Source organism: Physella acuta, unplaced genomic scaffold (genome assembly GCF_028476545.2).
Source record: "Physella acuta isolate Inbredline_101_S28 unplaced genomic scaffold, ASM2847654v3 ptg000878l, whole genome shotgun sequence".
Taxonomy (NCBI): Eukaryota; Metazoa; Mollusca; class Gastropoda; family Physidae; genus Physella; species Physella acuta.
In genome coordinates, this window is record NW_026732395.1 from 218,902 (window position 1) to 235,000 (window position 16,099).

The window sequence follows — 16,099 nt, forward strand, 5'->3', positions numbered from 1 at the left end:
TGTCATGTAACTCTATTGTAAATAAAACATGTAAAGTACTGAAAAAAATTCATAAAAAACGTTTTAATAACAAGCTTTTATGTAATAATGCACTAAAAAGTAGAAAATAAATTATAGACTACTATTTAAATAACTATAAAGAAAAGCGTGGGTGTCTTCATTAACATTAGTAAAGGTATCCAATAGATACTAAAGTGACCCACGCTTTTCTTTATAGTTATTTAAATAGAAGTCTATAATTTATTTTCTACTTTTTGGTGCATTATTACATAAAAGCTTGTTATTAAAACGTTTTTTATGAATTTTTTTTTTTAATTTGTTTAATGCAAATCTATTTAAAAAGTGCTTAAGACCACATATATTTGGCTATTTTAAAAAGGGAAATAAGTCATGGAAGTGGTTAAACGTTTGTCTATCTTTCACAATGGTTTAAAAACTAAGGGAAAAAAATAGACAAGAGTTTAAGATGGGGCCTATAGAATAAAGATAATCAAACCGCAGCTACAGTATTCTTTTAACAAAACAACCATCAAGTCAAAAAAGAAAGAAAATTAAGTTGCTTAACCAAAAAAATTGATTATGGTCGTCTGATGGCCCCTAAACGGCGAGGACCCCCCGTGTCTGGCGGCACGGTAGTTCCTCCCCTGTACATCATTTGAGGCTAAACACGCCCCCCCCATCTCACACCTCCACACCACTGGATAGTGCGTGAACCAATGAGACATAGATTAGGTATCTTTATTCAACCGTGAATAACACATCCGTGTAGATAGGGTCAAGCACTATGTTTCAATACAATGAATGCTTATCAGCTATCCCATCTAGTATTTACTGTTTACATTAGTTGCTAGCAAACTCTACACGGACCGAAAGGCATACACATCAACATATATAATATAATATATATATAATATATATATATATATATATATATATATATATATATATATATATATATATATATATATATATATATATATATACAGAGGGGTCTATGTGGGGGGTTATACCCCCCCCCCCCAACCCCCCCCCCCCCCCTTCCCTACTGCCTGCGCCACTGGTCTGATGTAAAGTCTGATGAACGCGTTCAAGCCTTTCACACAATGACGTAACAAGATTATATATAAACTGGTCGTTGGTTGAATAGCGAGAAGGAGATGAAGGGGGCGAAGGGGATGGACTTTGTACATTCTTCACTCTGACAGACATGTCCATGACGCATTGTTTTAGCTTAGTATAAAGCGTACCAAACAGTATTTAATAGTGTTCCAATGATAATTAACAGTACATTTATAGGCAAAGTTTCAATTATTAACGTAAATGTTGTATAATTTTAAAACAACAAATAGAAGAGTATATGCAAATAAAGTAAACAGACGAGGACAGGCGATTGTTTTGTTTATCTAGAAACAAGATGGCTGCCTAGCACACGTGGTTAGTTGGTCAGGCGTTTCAATGAATCTCTTCCCATTTATTATTTTTACGCGCATGTCCTTATATGGAGTTTGACATCAAATTTTACTTTGTAGAAAACAACTTCTATCCCACTTATTTTTAAAACAAAAGAAATGTTACTACACCAGTGTGTAGTCGAGTGCTTGGCCGATTGATTTCTGTAAAGTTTATGGTGCCCAGCGGGCAATAAATGATGTAATACCCGCTCGAAGATAGCCGCTGTCCGCGTAGTAGTGTGAAAATTTTACGGGTGTTACCATGTTTTACATCGCAATAAATTGATAACCGCAAGCTGTAGAAGTCTGAAATGCTTGGTTTAGATAGATAAAAGGAATTAGTACAGGATTAAGAAATAAAAATCTTGTATCCTTAAAGCAATAATTAATTCATATAGTAATATACTAGAAGAGATTTTTAGACAATTCAATAACATAATTTAAATATGCACAAACTACAAAAAGCTTTTGTTTGATCATTATTATTGGAGAGACTCTTTGTGACTTACGTATCCTTCCGAATACTTTATTTCTTGCAACATCATTGCGAGAAACGCGGTGATGATGGAACTAGACTGCGACATAGCTGGGCTAGATGAGAAGTCTAATCAGCAAACAATTCTATTTCTTTTATTACATGTAATTTATTTTTAATTTTTTTTTTTCATTTATTTTTCATTTTTTTTCATTTATGTGTTTTTATTATTATCTGTGCTTGATTAAAATATTTTCACGAATTTACAATATTATATCATCTTTAAATAATAATAAATGCAAAAAAACAGCAAGTTTTACTTTCTGAATAATACAATGTATTGATTAAAATGATTATTATTTTAAAAAATAAACCAGGAATGATCTCCCCTAAACTTTCTCGAATATTCTTATATAAAACAACAGGGAATAGCAACTCGGGATATAGACGTGATTTTCAATTACTTAAACTTTTTAAAATAGAATAGAATCTCGTAGAAAAAAAATTGCACACCAAGTAAACGCAAAACAAAACATGCGTTTTTTGAGAAATCGGAAATAGCGAAAACTACTACCTTCGGTCAACGGGAATTATTTTTTTCCATACATTCTCTTTAATTCCTACATTCATTTAATGATCAGCGTGTGACGCCGGCTGGTTTGGCCCTAATTGTGAATACAAATGTCACTGTGATAAAAGCTCCTCTTGTGACGTGGATGGATCTTGTAAAGATAAATGTGAGACTGGATGGTTCGGTCCCGCCTGCCAGTATCGTGAGTACATTGTCTTAAAGAAGCTGATGCCAATTTCATTTGATATTGATTATTATTTCCTAAACATTTTGATTTAAAGAAGCGTGCATAACAAATTAAAACTAACTTTTACAGGGGATCTTGCTAAAGTCATTGCAATGACAACAGTTCCAGACAAACCAACCGCCTCCTTTACGGATAATGATGATACCTCATGCGGTGAAAAAATAAAGATGATCTCAGTCACGTTTAATATGCAAGCAATTATTTTTTCTTGGCTAAGGATAATTTTTTTTAACTCAGGTATTATTATTACTTTTAGTATACTTTAGTTTTTTATATCCTAGTAGTAATTTTAAGTCAATGTAAACAAATCATATTATTATTTCATTTGAAAAATATGCAAATGTAAAACTGTAAGCAGTTGTATAATTTTGTTTAAAACTGGGTTTACTTATTGACTACTTTACATTCAGAGTAGAATGCGTCTAGCCCCACCAGTTACTTGCCAGTTGTAGAAATTGTCGTTCTATAGATAAATTGAACCTTATTTTTAAACATTACCTTGCAGTCCTAAACAATATCTAAAAGGAAAAACGACAAATTAGGTTAGTAAAGCTCAAGATTACTAAAACAAAATCTATCTGGGTCAAGCTACCTGGACGTCGAACAATGAAAGCAGGGAACAGCAAACTGTGCATGAAATTAATCTCCAAAATAACTAACTGTTACCTTGTTGTTTGTTATTGGATGAAAAAAAAGGTGTAACAACGTGTATTTACTGATGAATCTATACGTTGTTATTGTGAGTTCTTTCTTCAATATTTACGATGAACAGTTCTTTCATTTTTGAACTTTATTTACATTAATAGAATAGATCCACAAGGAATAGTAATGATAAATCTATAGTAGGATAACAATAATACAAGTACAATCCAGAAACTAAGTGACATGCTGACGGCTTACATTCTTCTATACAGCACACCTTGTCCACCTTAAGCTACCCTTTAAACCCACGTAATATCTTCATTATAGCATTACTGTAAAGAACAAAAATGAAGAACAGTAATAATGTTTCGTCAAGAACATCTGATTAATGTTAATTTAAAACAAAATTTAAGGAGGCGGAGGTTTCATTTGTTAAATGCTTTAATAAATCCGTTACGTATCTCTGATGTTGGGGAGGGCGTAATGACCATCTATCTTGTTTAGTAATTATTAGGAATGTGACTAACCATGGCTTTAATGGTAGTTGTAAATTGTAAATTCGAAACAAAATATTTACCATCACATTTTATACTTTAGCTGTGCCCGACAACTTGATATATCCTCCAAAATTTTCTACAAATGAGTCGTCGGGAAAATTATCCTTTAAAGCCAGGTTCATTAGTTTAACATAGTAACGGACTTATAAATAAAAAATAACTAACTAATACATCACCAAAACCAACATCGTATAATACTATAGAACAGAAATAACAATACTTTTATATTTTTGATTAATAAGTAAGTGGATTTTGTATTATTTTTTTCTACAAGTAGCCATGCGGTAATTCAAAAGGCGTTCGTTTTTCTGTTTCGGTGCTTTGTTAAACAATATGTTCAGTCATTTCTATACTTGACGAGAAAAGTACGGTTATTCAAACGAATAGCTTGTATGTGTAGGCAACTACTTCATGTACCTACTTGAAAACGTGATACTTTTTTGCATAAGGCCTTTTATTTCATACATTGCCGTACAGTTATAAAATTTAAAAATGTATTTAAAGGGAATCGCCTCTCGTCAACTATCTGTTTAAGAATGGCTTTGTTTTTAAATTTTATAGAGTAAAATAACCATCAAGTTAAATGAAAATGATGTTTTTTATTCTTACGTCAGAAATGGCGGCAAGGCCACTGTCACTAACATTCACTTCCAATGGAACTGGTTTAAATGTTGACTGCGAGGACTTTCAGAATTTTGTTAAAGACAGCAGAACTCGTGATATTTTCTGTAACAGAAAAAAATATTCCACGACATTTTACATTAATTTTACTTCGGAAATCACTGTTTGTACATTACAAATTAGTGGAGGTTAGTTGTGCTGTATTCTCCTCTCTAAAATAGACGCTAACTAGTGCACTTACAATCTTCTATTTACAAACATCGTTCTAATATCCACATCTTCATCTAGAATTCATTATGTTTAAAAAAAAAGAATAACATTTTCCTGTTTTATTATATGATTATAATTTATTTATCATTAAAAATATCTTTCAAATTTTATCCAGGACGTAACTTGGCGCTAAAGCAGAAAACCTCAATGTCGAGTTACTTCGATGACGACACGAGATATAACGGCAATAATGCTGTTGATGGAAAGATTAATGCTGACTGCTCTAACTACGGCTGTTCCATTGCAAACATCAACGATAAAAACCCCGCCTTGAATATTTCGTTTTCAACCCCAGCGATCATTTATCGATATCTCATCAACTTAAGGAACTTCACAAAAGGCAACCGTATGTAAACTTGCTAAAACTGCACAGCTTTAAAAAAAAATTAAACGTTTGCCACATTAAAACAGTTCACTAACATAATTTTTTTTTCAATTTTAACGTTTAAAAAAATTAAAAAAAAAAGAATGAAGTGACGTAACTGTTATGAAAATAATTCGCGAGAGATAGAAAAATAAACCAATAGTATATGCTGTAGACATAGTTTACTTTGTTTTCGATGTCGCGTAAAAATATCGAACGTTAATCGTTAACCTGTGATGACACTCTAGAGGTGAAATAATCTACAGTGCTTGCTTTCGGTTGCTATGTACTGACATATTGGAATGATACACTGTTCAAATATAATTTTCAAGTTACACTATGACAGATAATGTAAAAGGGAGTTTTAAATCGATTCTCTATGTTTATATATGTCAAAGTCTAATTTGCGCTCGTGTGAATTTAGTGGTAAACTACCAAAACGAAAGTCTTGAGGACACCCTAAATTCCACCCTGGTCTTATGGGTACCTGACTTACGTTAGGTAAACAATGGCGGCTGGGCATAGTGCTTGTCGAGCTAGCCCTTCGTATGCCAAGGTCCTTAAAACAGTTGGACTCTACTTCATCTGCCGCATGGGCCTTGAACAAGAAGTGGTATCAATGTTGATGCTGTTGTACCATGAATCTTGTTCTATAGTTTTAAGTTGCTTAACATTATCGAAGACAATAGGCCTATTGCTTGGTCGCTTGCAGCTATAGTAACTTGCATCCTTTCAAACAAATTGTATCAACTGAAATGCTGATTAACATTAAATTATTTTTTTTTATTAACAGATTATTATTTTCAAAGCTGGGTAAACTTCATGGAGTATAACCCAAAAGGCGTTCTTGTAGATAATTATACAAATTACGACAACAAACTCTTAAAAATAGAGTTGTATAAAGCAAAGCTTATCAATCCTGTTTCATTATTAAGTGTAACATATGGAAGAGCAACAGTTCAAGCTTATTTAGTTATTACGGAAATAGAAATATACGGAGGTTAGTGTTTTGTACTTCTTGAAACAAATTCATTTTATTGTGCCAATAGTTTTTCAACGTCTATTCGTTGCTTTAATGTTCATCGTTGTCTTTACATTTATGATAAGTTAATAGCATATTTTCTTATTACTAAATAACTTATGTATAGATAGCCCTTACCATACAAATGAATGACCAATTGATTACGTTTGACATAATGTTTTGTAACTTACACATAAAAGGTCTAAACTATCTATACTTGTGTTGTAATTTTTAAATTGATATTCACAATACTTTCATACAAGATAATATGTGATAATATACTTAAACGACAAAATGTTTATGCTTTATCACGTCATACATATAATTGTTTTAAATATACAATGCAATAAAACACATGACGTAAAAATTGCGTTCATGCTCTATTTATGACATCGTTTGCTTTAATTAAAAAGTAACTTTTTTTAAAAAATAATAAACTAAGGATGTACAAAGACAATAATAATCAGTTTTTGCCATTTTTTAAATATAAGTATCGTATATTAATAATACAATTATTTTTTTTTAAAAATCGATATCGAGCATTATCGATATAAAAAGTGGAGTCACCTGAAAATATTTTCCACTAGAGTCCGATTGTCCCACTGGAACCTACGGCCTCGGCTGCCAGAAGACTTGCAACTGTGCCGTCAAGGGAGAAACGTGTTTTGTTAGCACAGGGGGTTGTCCGTCTGGTTGTCCGGATGGCTTTCAAGGTGAAGACTGCAATACAAGTAGGTTTAACAAAGATATTTTCTTATGCCGATTATAAGTTACTATCTTTCTAAAACTGAGGAGTAGTAATTTACCAATATCGTTTTTTATAGGCAGCGTTTTAAACCGTATACAAACGTAAACATTGAAACAAAGCAGATACATTAGTTAATTTGTCTTTGATAACAAAAATCAAAACTTACAAACACAGGAATATTATAAATAATTTATGCAAGCAAACTAATATATATTTATTTACAGTTTTTATTCGAGTATTTTATGAAGGCATTTACTATAGACCTACTAAATTACAAATACAAAATTATATTTAGCACATCATGTGCGTTATAGAAAAATGCTTTGCATAAGAATGCAAAAACGAAACGTCATGTTTTAGTTATCGCATTAAATAAGTTTGTATTAAAAATTTTAATCATTGTCATTTAATATTGCGGTGAAAAATTTCAGCATAGTTGTTATTTACTTTGACATATAATCAGCAAATATATAAGAGATTTTAGACAGACAAGCCCGGTGAGATAAAGTGGTATATAGATATAATATTTTATGTCTTAAATAGCTAATGCATCGCCATCAAAGGTGCCTGTGCATTTTTTCACCGATATCTAGATTATTTTATTCGCTGGCACAATCTTTTTAATTTGGAAGCCTTTTCATAATAATATGCTATAGTACACAACGTTAAAATGTATAGAACAGAATGTATATAGATTAGATTGTTTTTAATATTATTTGGGTATGGTTTTTCATTCAGAATGTGACGCCGGCTGGTTTGGCCCTAATTGTGAATACAAATGTCACTGTAATAAAATCTCCTCTTGTGACGTGGATGGATCTTGTAAAGATAAATGTGAGACGGGATGGTTTGGTACCGCCTGCCAGTATCGTGAGTACATTTTAAAAGCATTTCGTTACACTCGACACAATAACATTAATTTTAACATCGTGTCATTTTAATCGAATGTGGGTACAGAATAGTTAGCAGTGGCGTAGCGAGATCGGGTGTCACCCGGTGCCGCACTTAATGGTGTCATCCCCCATAGGCGTAGTGACCCTTCCCGGGGACAAACTTTCAAATTTTCGATTTGCACCCCCCTTAACATTTCGATTTGCACCCCCGTCAAGTTTTTCTCTATATATTTTGCTATTTTTTGCCTTGGTGTCACCCCTCTAAATGGTGTCTACCGGTGCGGTCCGCACCCCCCGACCCCCCCCCCCTCGCTACGCCTCTGATAGTTTTGTTTTTTCAAAAACCTCAAAATCATGTACCTTCTTTCAAAACTGGCCTGAATCTTTACTCACCTACGACTTAGCTATGGCAAAGTAAAATATCTAAGTTTAATTTAGTTTCTTAATCTTTAAAATATGTTTTAAGAGACAAGACTGTAAGCCTATAGGCCATTGTAAATTGTGACTAAGAGAAGAACATTTATTTAATTTTACCATCTGTTGCAGTTTTAAGTATGTTTTTAAAAAAAAATAGAAAATTTATTTCCGCTATTATTAATTTATATAAAATAGATAGCAATGATAACGATAGACTACACTGCTAGCCAAAAGTTGAATATAGTTTACGTTAATTTTTTTTTTAAAGAATCGTACATTTCGTTTTTTAATATTAGAATCCGTGACAAAATTAATAGAATATTAATATAAAATTAATAGACTAGGCATTGCTGTAATTAATTTGATTTTATTATTAGAATTAAAAATATAAACAATTTAAAATACATATTGTTTGCATTTTGGGTTCACTTACACTTACACACTTAGTCCTCTTTGCTCCTTATGGAGCATAGGGCCTCCACCATTTCCTTTAATTTCTTCCTATTCTCGGCTATTAATTTTGACATCTCCCAAGACATCCCTATTGGCTTCAGTTCTTCAAGAAGACTCCGCATCCAGGTCTGTCTTGGGCGCCCTCTCTTCCGCTTTCCCTGGGGGTTCCACTCAAGCGCTTGGCGTGTAACATTTGTGTGAGTCTTTCGCAGTGTGTGACCCACCCAGGGCCACTTCCTCCTTCTTATTTGCACACCTATAGGCTCCTGCCTAGCTTTCCTCCATAGTTCCAAGTTCGGCACTTTGTCCTGCCATCTCATTTTCAGTATCTGTCTAAGGCATCTATTCATGAAGGTCTGCATCTTTGCTGTGCTTGCCTTGGAGACTCTCCATGTCTCTGCTCCCTACAGCAGAACTGCCTTGACATTAGAGTTAAATATCCTAATTTTTGTGGTAATGGAGATGGCCGAACTTTTCCATATGGGTCGCAGGACTGTGAAAGCGCAGCGGGCTTTATTAACTCTAGCGCGTATGTCCTCCTCTGTGCCTCCCGTTTTGCTGATCTTGCTGCCAAGGTAGACCCTTGGATTTTGGGTTCACTTGGTATTTTAAAACCTTAAAGCATGGCCAACAAGCAAATATTTGCCAGGTTTTTGTTATTAATGTGGATCATGTTTACCGCAGTTAATTTAGTTTGAAAATTAATATTTCTCGCTGGCTTCAAGATTTCGAAATTTACGCGAGCAAGACTGAAACTTACAAGCCCTATTAAAACGAATTCCTCTCATAATCGCAGTAACCTTATTAAGTAACGCTTATTGTAAACACAACAGCGTCGTTTGCATCCAGTATATTAATAAATTCATTATCAAAACAATAATGTCTGTGATGTAAAATAAAATAATAGACTTATAAGTCCATTGGTTACTATGTCTACACCAATATTGTTAATATATAGATCTAGACTGCTAACCCTAGAGTCTCGATTTCAATCCGGGTTCCAATCAACGGAACGTCCCTCAGTCCACCCAGTTCTAATGGGTACCTGGTACCTAATTCAGGTGAGGGAAATTATGGCGGCTGGGCATAGTGCTGACCACACTATCTTTTCATATGCCGAGGTCTCTGAAGCAGATGAATGTGTATTTACTTTCAGTATTTTGCACACTAACTATTATGTAAGATGGCGTCTGAAAACTTTATAACAGTTTGTTTTCACTTCTGATATTTTCCACTGGTATAAAGGTATTATTAACAACGTGTTATAATTTTACTTTTGTTTCCTAACCATTTTGTTACCTGAAACTAGTGCTTGATATATAATTGTTATATACAATCGGACTTACGATTAAAAACAAACAACCTGCTTCTTACGTTTTAGGATACATTAACAGCACCAAAGTTTTCACAATAAATCCAACTCAAGAAACGACCAACCTCATTGATAATGATGATCACTCGTGCATTGTAAACATTACATCGATCACTGTTAATATGTTGGACGGGGATATATCAACAATCTTTTCTTGGTTAAGAATAAAAATGACCAATGCAGGTAAAATAGACTATTTTTTCATTCTTTGTTATATCTACGTATTAAATTTGGAAACAGTTGTTGTGTGTTCATTCATTAAAATACAAATACAATAACCAGAGGCCCATTATGGATTACGAAAAAGTAAAAAAAGGCGCCAATGATTTTTAATACAATGTATAATATATATATATATATATATATATATATATATATATATATATATATATATATATATATATATATATATATAGATATATATATATATATATATATATATATATATACATAAAACACGAAGTGTATAAATACTTTCCTATTAGATAAAAATTAGCTCTGTTTGGATATTAGATAGAACAGCACCTATGAGAGGTACATTTTAATTATGAGCACAATAGAATGTAAAGATTGCATGTGGAGCGACGTCTCTTAACTCGTTTTTTCGGCCCCGATATTTCACCAGGCATATGATCATTGAGAGCCCTAAATTTGTTCCTGTTGTGAGAAGCGTTTTGAAAACAAAATTTCTCTGCATTTGCTTTGGGTAAAACTTCCCATGGCCTCTCTATGTACTGTAAAGTGTACAATAATCGTTTCGTCCCAATAAATTATCGTCAACAGAGTTTAGGTTGAAATCGAGAGAAATCGAAAAAAGCCAGAAAGGCTCTACATGTCCTTTGACAAATATCAAATTTAGAATACAACGTATGAAATGTAAAAGCTTTGTATTTTATTCATTTAGTGAAATAATATTTTCATCACAGAATTCAACACAAGTCTAGTTTCTTTAGGATTTGGTTCAACTGATAGACCGACTGAGATGAAAAAATGCGAGGATTTAAAAACATTTTTTATAGACAGTAAAACACGAGATCTGTATTGTCAAATAAAGGACTTTTATTCGTTTCTTCACATTAACTTCAGCAAGAAGACCTCAGTCTGCACGCTACATATTAGTGGAGGTAGGTGTTTTGAAAATTGTATTACTAATTTGAAAACCCTTTTACGTATTTCTAGGGAAATACAAGTTTTAAAATAATATAAATAAATTGTTAAATATGTCACTTTAACGCTGACATTGTTAATGATTGGAAGCTTTTTGTAGTTTCTTACCATAGAAAACCATACTTTGAAATATATTATGAACTATGTGTTCCCGTTTCTCTGTAATTACTTTTATTTTATTTAAATTTAATTTAATTTAAAATAATTGCAAATCTTACATTTCCGCTCCATTAGTTAAACCCTTAATTTATTTTGTATTGTTGTTACTTTTCGATAGATTTCAAGAAAAATTTGATTGCGGAAAAAATATACTATTTTGAATTATTTTTGGTAATAATTGATAGCTTTTCAGTAACGAAAAATTAAATAAATCCTTTTCAAATACAGGACGAAACTTGGCACTAAAACAGCACGTCACTATGACAAGCTACTTTAAAAACGACACTAATTACAACGGCAGTAACGCGGTTGATGGAATTATTTCCAATCAAGATGCAGCTGATTGCGACAATTACGGCTATGCTTTTACATCGATCAGCAATACAATGAAACATTTGAATATCACATTTTCAATCCCAGCTTATACTTGGAGATATGTGTTTTATTTTGGAAATTGTAATGATAATAATTGTGAGTATGTAAGAAAGTTAACGATAGCAAATCTGTTCTTGATTACCGTAACGATTATTTATTTTATTTCTTTCTCTACAAGTAAAATAAACAGGGAGGGATCTCCCCGAAAATTTCTCGAATATTCTTATATAACACTACGGGGGATGGCAACTCGTGATATAGACATGATTTTTAATAACATAAACTTTTTTTACAAGCTTTTGTTCAACTTACTTTCTCCGTCTTCCGTATAGAGGAAGTATTATAATCGTGCAAAAAATCGAAATCGAGATTCTGAAAAACATAGTTTTGCAATTTTTTCTGTATATATATATATATATATATATATATATATATATATATATATATATATATATATATATATATATATATGTGTGTGTGTGTGTGTATGTGTGTGTGTCTGTGTGTCTGTGAACACGATAACTTGAGTACCGTTACTGCTATGTTGATGAAATGTCACATATAAATATTATATCAACATTATAGTTCTGTATTAAATTTTCAGCGTTTTCATGCGAAATTCTCTGCCTACTGTCAAATATTGAGTAATATCCGTTAATTTGAATTAGTAATTTAATATATTTAATTTATATATATATATATATATATATAAATATATATATATATATATATATATATATATATATATGGCACCCCGTCAAAAGAGCGCACGACAAAAGAGCGCCGACATAAGAGCGCAGACATAAGAGCGCAGACAAAAGAGCGCAGACATAAAAGCGTAGACAAAAGAGCGCCGACATAAGAGCGCCGACAAAAGAGCGCGAACAATTATAAAAACACATGTTGTAAGCTAAACAAATATGGCATTAAAAAATCGGCGGCACGATAAAACGACATGTGTTTATTTATGTATTGTGGTTGATACGGTATAAATGCAGTTTGAAAATATTTCTAGCCCAAGTAACATGGAGAAGATCGAATCACAGAAAGGGAAGGTAATTATTTTGGTCGAAGGCTACAGATATCGAAAGGACAGAGTAAATGCTGATGGAAGTACGACATGGAGATGCTGCAAGAAAGATAGCTGCCGAGGACGGATGAAAATGATGAACGATGTTGTTCTGTCATCATCGGAACACAATCACGCTCCTGATCCGGCTAAAAACGAAGCAGCGAAAGTCGTTTCTCGGCAATACGAAAGCGGGCAGTTGAAGGGGTGGAAAAATCAAGCCAGAAAAGTGCAAGATTTAGGCTAATCGCAACTGTATCACGACAACGAGAAATGTCGAATGACAGCGAAGATGCTGCTTGCCTTAAGTTTTGTTCCTGTAAATGATGTCTGTACTGCATTCGAGCATTTAGTAGAAGCTAGTCCTGCAGAAATTATGCCACTGGTAGATTATTGGGAGGATAGTTACATAGGGAGGCGAAGGAGAAACCGTCGAGGTGACCCACGCTTCGCTCTTGCTATTTGGAATGTCCTTAATCCTGTCTCTGAAAATCTACCACGTACAAACAACTCAGTCGACGCATGGCATCGCGCATTCCAACAAACGGTAGATTGCAATCATCCTTCCGTCTTTAAATTGATCAACCAGTTTCGTCTGGAACAAGATCACATCGAAATCGAACTGGAACGTCATCTGGCTGGAGTTAATCAACCAGAAGCTTCAAAGAACAAATATGTTCAGCTGAACCGAAGATTGCAGACAATTGCTTCAACCTATGCTAATGATTCAATGATGGACTACCTACGGGGTATAGCCCACAACTTAGCTTTATAAATGCAACTATAAAGAAACATTTTATTAATCTGAACTTATTTTCATTTTGTTACATTTCATTTCAGTTTATATTCTAACAAAGGCCTAAAATCTTTGTATGTGTTACTACGTTGCGTTTTGAATAATTCGACTTCATGTTGATTATATCAGTTTTCTAGTTAAAGAAACTGAACAATTAGTTTTTTAATGAAACAATAAAGAGTTAGCTTCAAACGATGACGTCTGATCTGAGTTAATTTTCTTGTTCCTATTTATTAAATATGGTTTTTCGATCTTTAGTTTGCGCTCTTATGTCGGCGCTCTTTTGTCGGCAAATTGATGCGCTCTTATGTCGGCGCTCTTATGTCGGCGCTCTTTTGTCTGCGCTCTTATGTCGGCGCTCTTTTGTCGTGCGCTCTTTTGACGGGTCACCATATATATATATATATATATATATATATATATATATATATATATATATATATATATATATATATATATATATATATACATATATATATATATATATATATATACATATATATATATATATATATATATATATATATATATATATATATATATATATATATATATATATATATATATATATATATATATATATATATATATATATATATATATATATATATATATATATATATATATGTGTGTGTGTGTGTGTATGTGTGTGTGTCTGTGAACACGATAACTTGAGTACCGTTACTGCTATGTTGATTAAATGTCACATATATGTATTATATAAACATTAGAGTTCTGTATTAAATTTTCAGCGTTTTCATGCGAAATTCTCTGCCTACTGTCAAATATTGAGTAATATCCGTTAATTTGAATTAGTAATTTATGCTATTTCTCAAATAACGCATATGAATTTATAAAGTACTAATAATAGTCCAAACTCTTGAACACATATTGTTTGCCATTCGCTTGGTGCGCAATTCTTTTTTTCTACGACTCTATTCTATTTTTAAAAGTTTACGTAATTAATAAACCGGGAGTGACCTCCCCTAAACTTTCTCGAACATTCTTACATAAAACAACAGGGGATGGGAACTCGGGCTATAGACATGATTTTTAATCCATTTTAAATACTTAAAGTTTTAAAAATAGAATAGAATATCGTAGACAAAAGAATAGCACACCAAGTGAACGCCAAATAAAAAAGTGCATAATAGTGCGCAATATTATTAGTACTTTAAAAATTTACATTAGTTTTTTGAGAAATCGGAAGTAGCGTAAATTACTACTTCTGGTCAACTGAAATTACTAAAATTTTTACAGAAGGTAGAAAATTAGATCTTTTACTCACATGTGAAATTTCATTTATCTATCTGAAATAGTACTCAAGTTATAGGCTTTTGAAAAATTCAAAGTAGAAAAAGTACCACTTCCGGTTATCGGAAATCGCTCAAAAGTTGATACGGATCTACGATTTTGATAAAATACTTATATATGAAATTTCATCAACCTGGCTGTAACGGTACTCAAGTAATCGTGTTTACACACGGACAGACAAACAGACAGACAGACACACAGACACACAGACATACGGACAGGATTGCAAAACCCAGTTTTTCAGACTGGATTAGGCATATAACCTCTTAATTTTGATAAATCTGGATTGATAATTTTTGTCCGATTAAAATAAGTCCTCTAGACTTCGGATGTGATGAAGGACTGAGGTGTAATACGGTGAAAAATGCTAAAATTTCAAGAGATTTTTTTGCACGATTACAATACTTTCTCTATACTTCGTATATACGAGAATGTAAAAATGGATTAAAAATCGACGCGCGGACCTTTGACAACAAGTGCTTTGATCATAGGGGGTTTGACCATTGGTGGTTTGACCACAGAGGGGCTTTGACTATAGGGGGTTTGACCATAAGGTTTTTGACCACATCGGGGCTTTGACCATATCGGAGCTTTGACCATAGGGCTTTGACCATAGGGGCTTTGACCACAGTTGTTTTATCAGCAGAGTGTGTTTGATCACAGGTGGTTTGTCAACGGGTGTCGTCAAAAGCACCGTGTCCGGCTTAGACCACAAGTGTTTGTCCAATGCTGGCGTTTGATAACAAGCGCTTTGTCCATTTATGAGAGAACGGGTCACTCGTTTGGCGGTGTACGAAGAACTGCACTTGTAAGTTGCACAGGATCTTATCATTATAGGAGAGAAGATTCCTCAACATTCACACGAAGGGAAAATTAGCTATGGTTTGAAATAACGTGCTGGTTGAGAATTGAAACAAAGTACATCTACATTATTTATTTGTGAAACTTGTTATATGTCGCATTATTTGTGTTCCATTTATATTTAAAATAAATCTATGAAGTCTTTCACCAGCCTTTATGAGGAGACCACAATATCGTTCTTGACTATTTTAGTACATACTAATTTCTATTAATGGACTATGAGAAAACATATATAAAATGGTATTCATAGTATCAT

At 32.9% G+C, this 16,099-nt stretch overlaps 1 long non-coding RNA gene across 1 annotated transcript in view; it reads left to right on the forward strand.

Moving 5' to 3' along the window:
* The first annotated feature begins 11,092 nt into the window (after window positions 1–11,092).
* LOC131952599 (uncharacterized) overlaps window positions 11,093–16,099 on the forward strand; it is a 5,898-nt gene continuing 891 nt past the window's right edge. The window contains exons 1-2 of the long non-coding RNA XR_009388550.1: window positions 11,093–11,226; window positions 11,657–11,899. This is a non-coding gene — a long non-coding RNA (uncharacterized LOC131952599). The remainder of the gene's footprint in view (window positions 11,227–11,656; window positions 11,900–16,099) is intronic.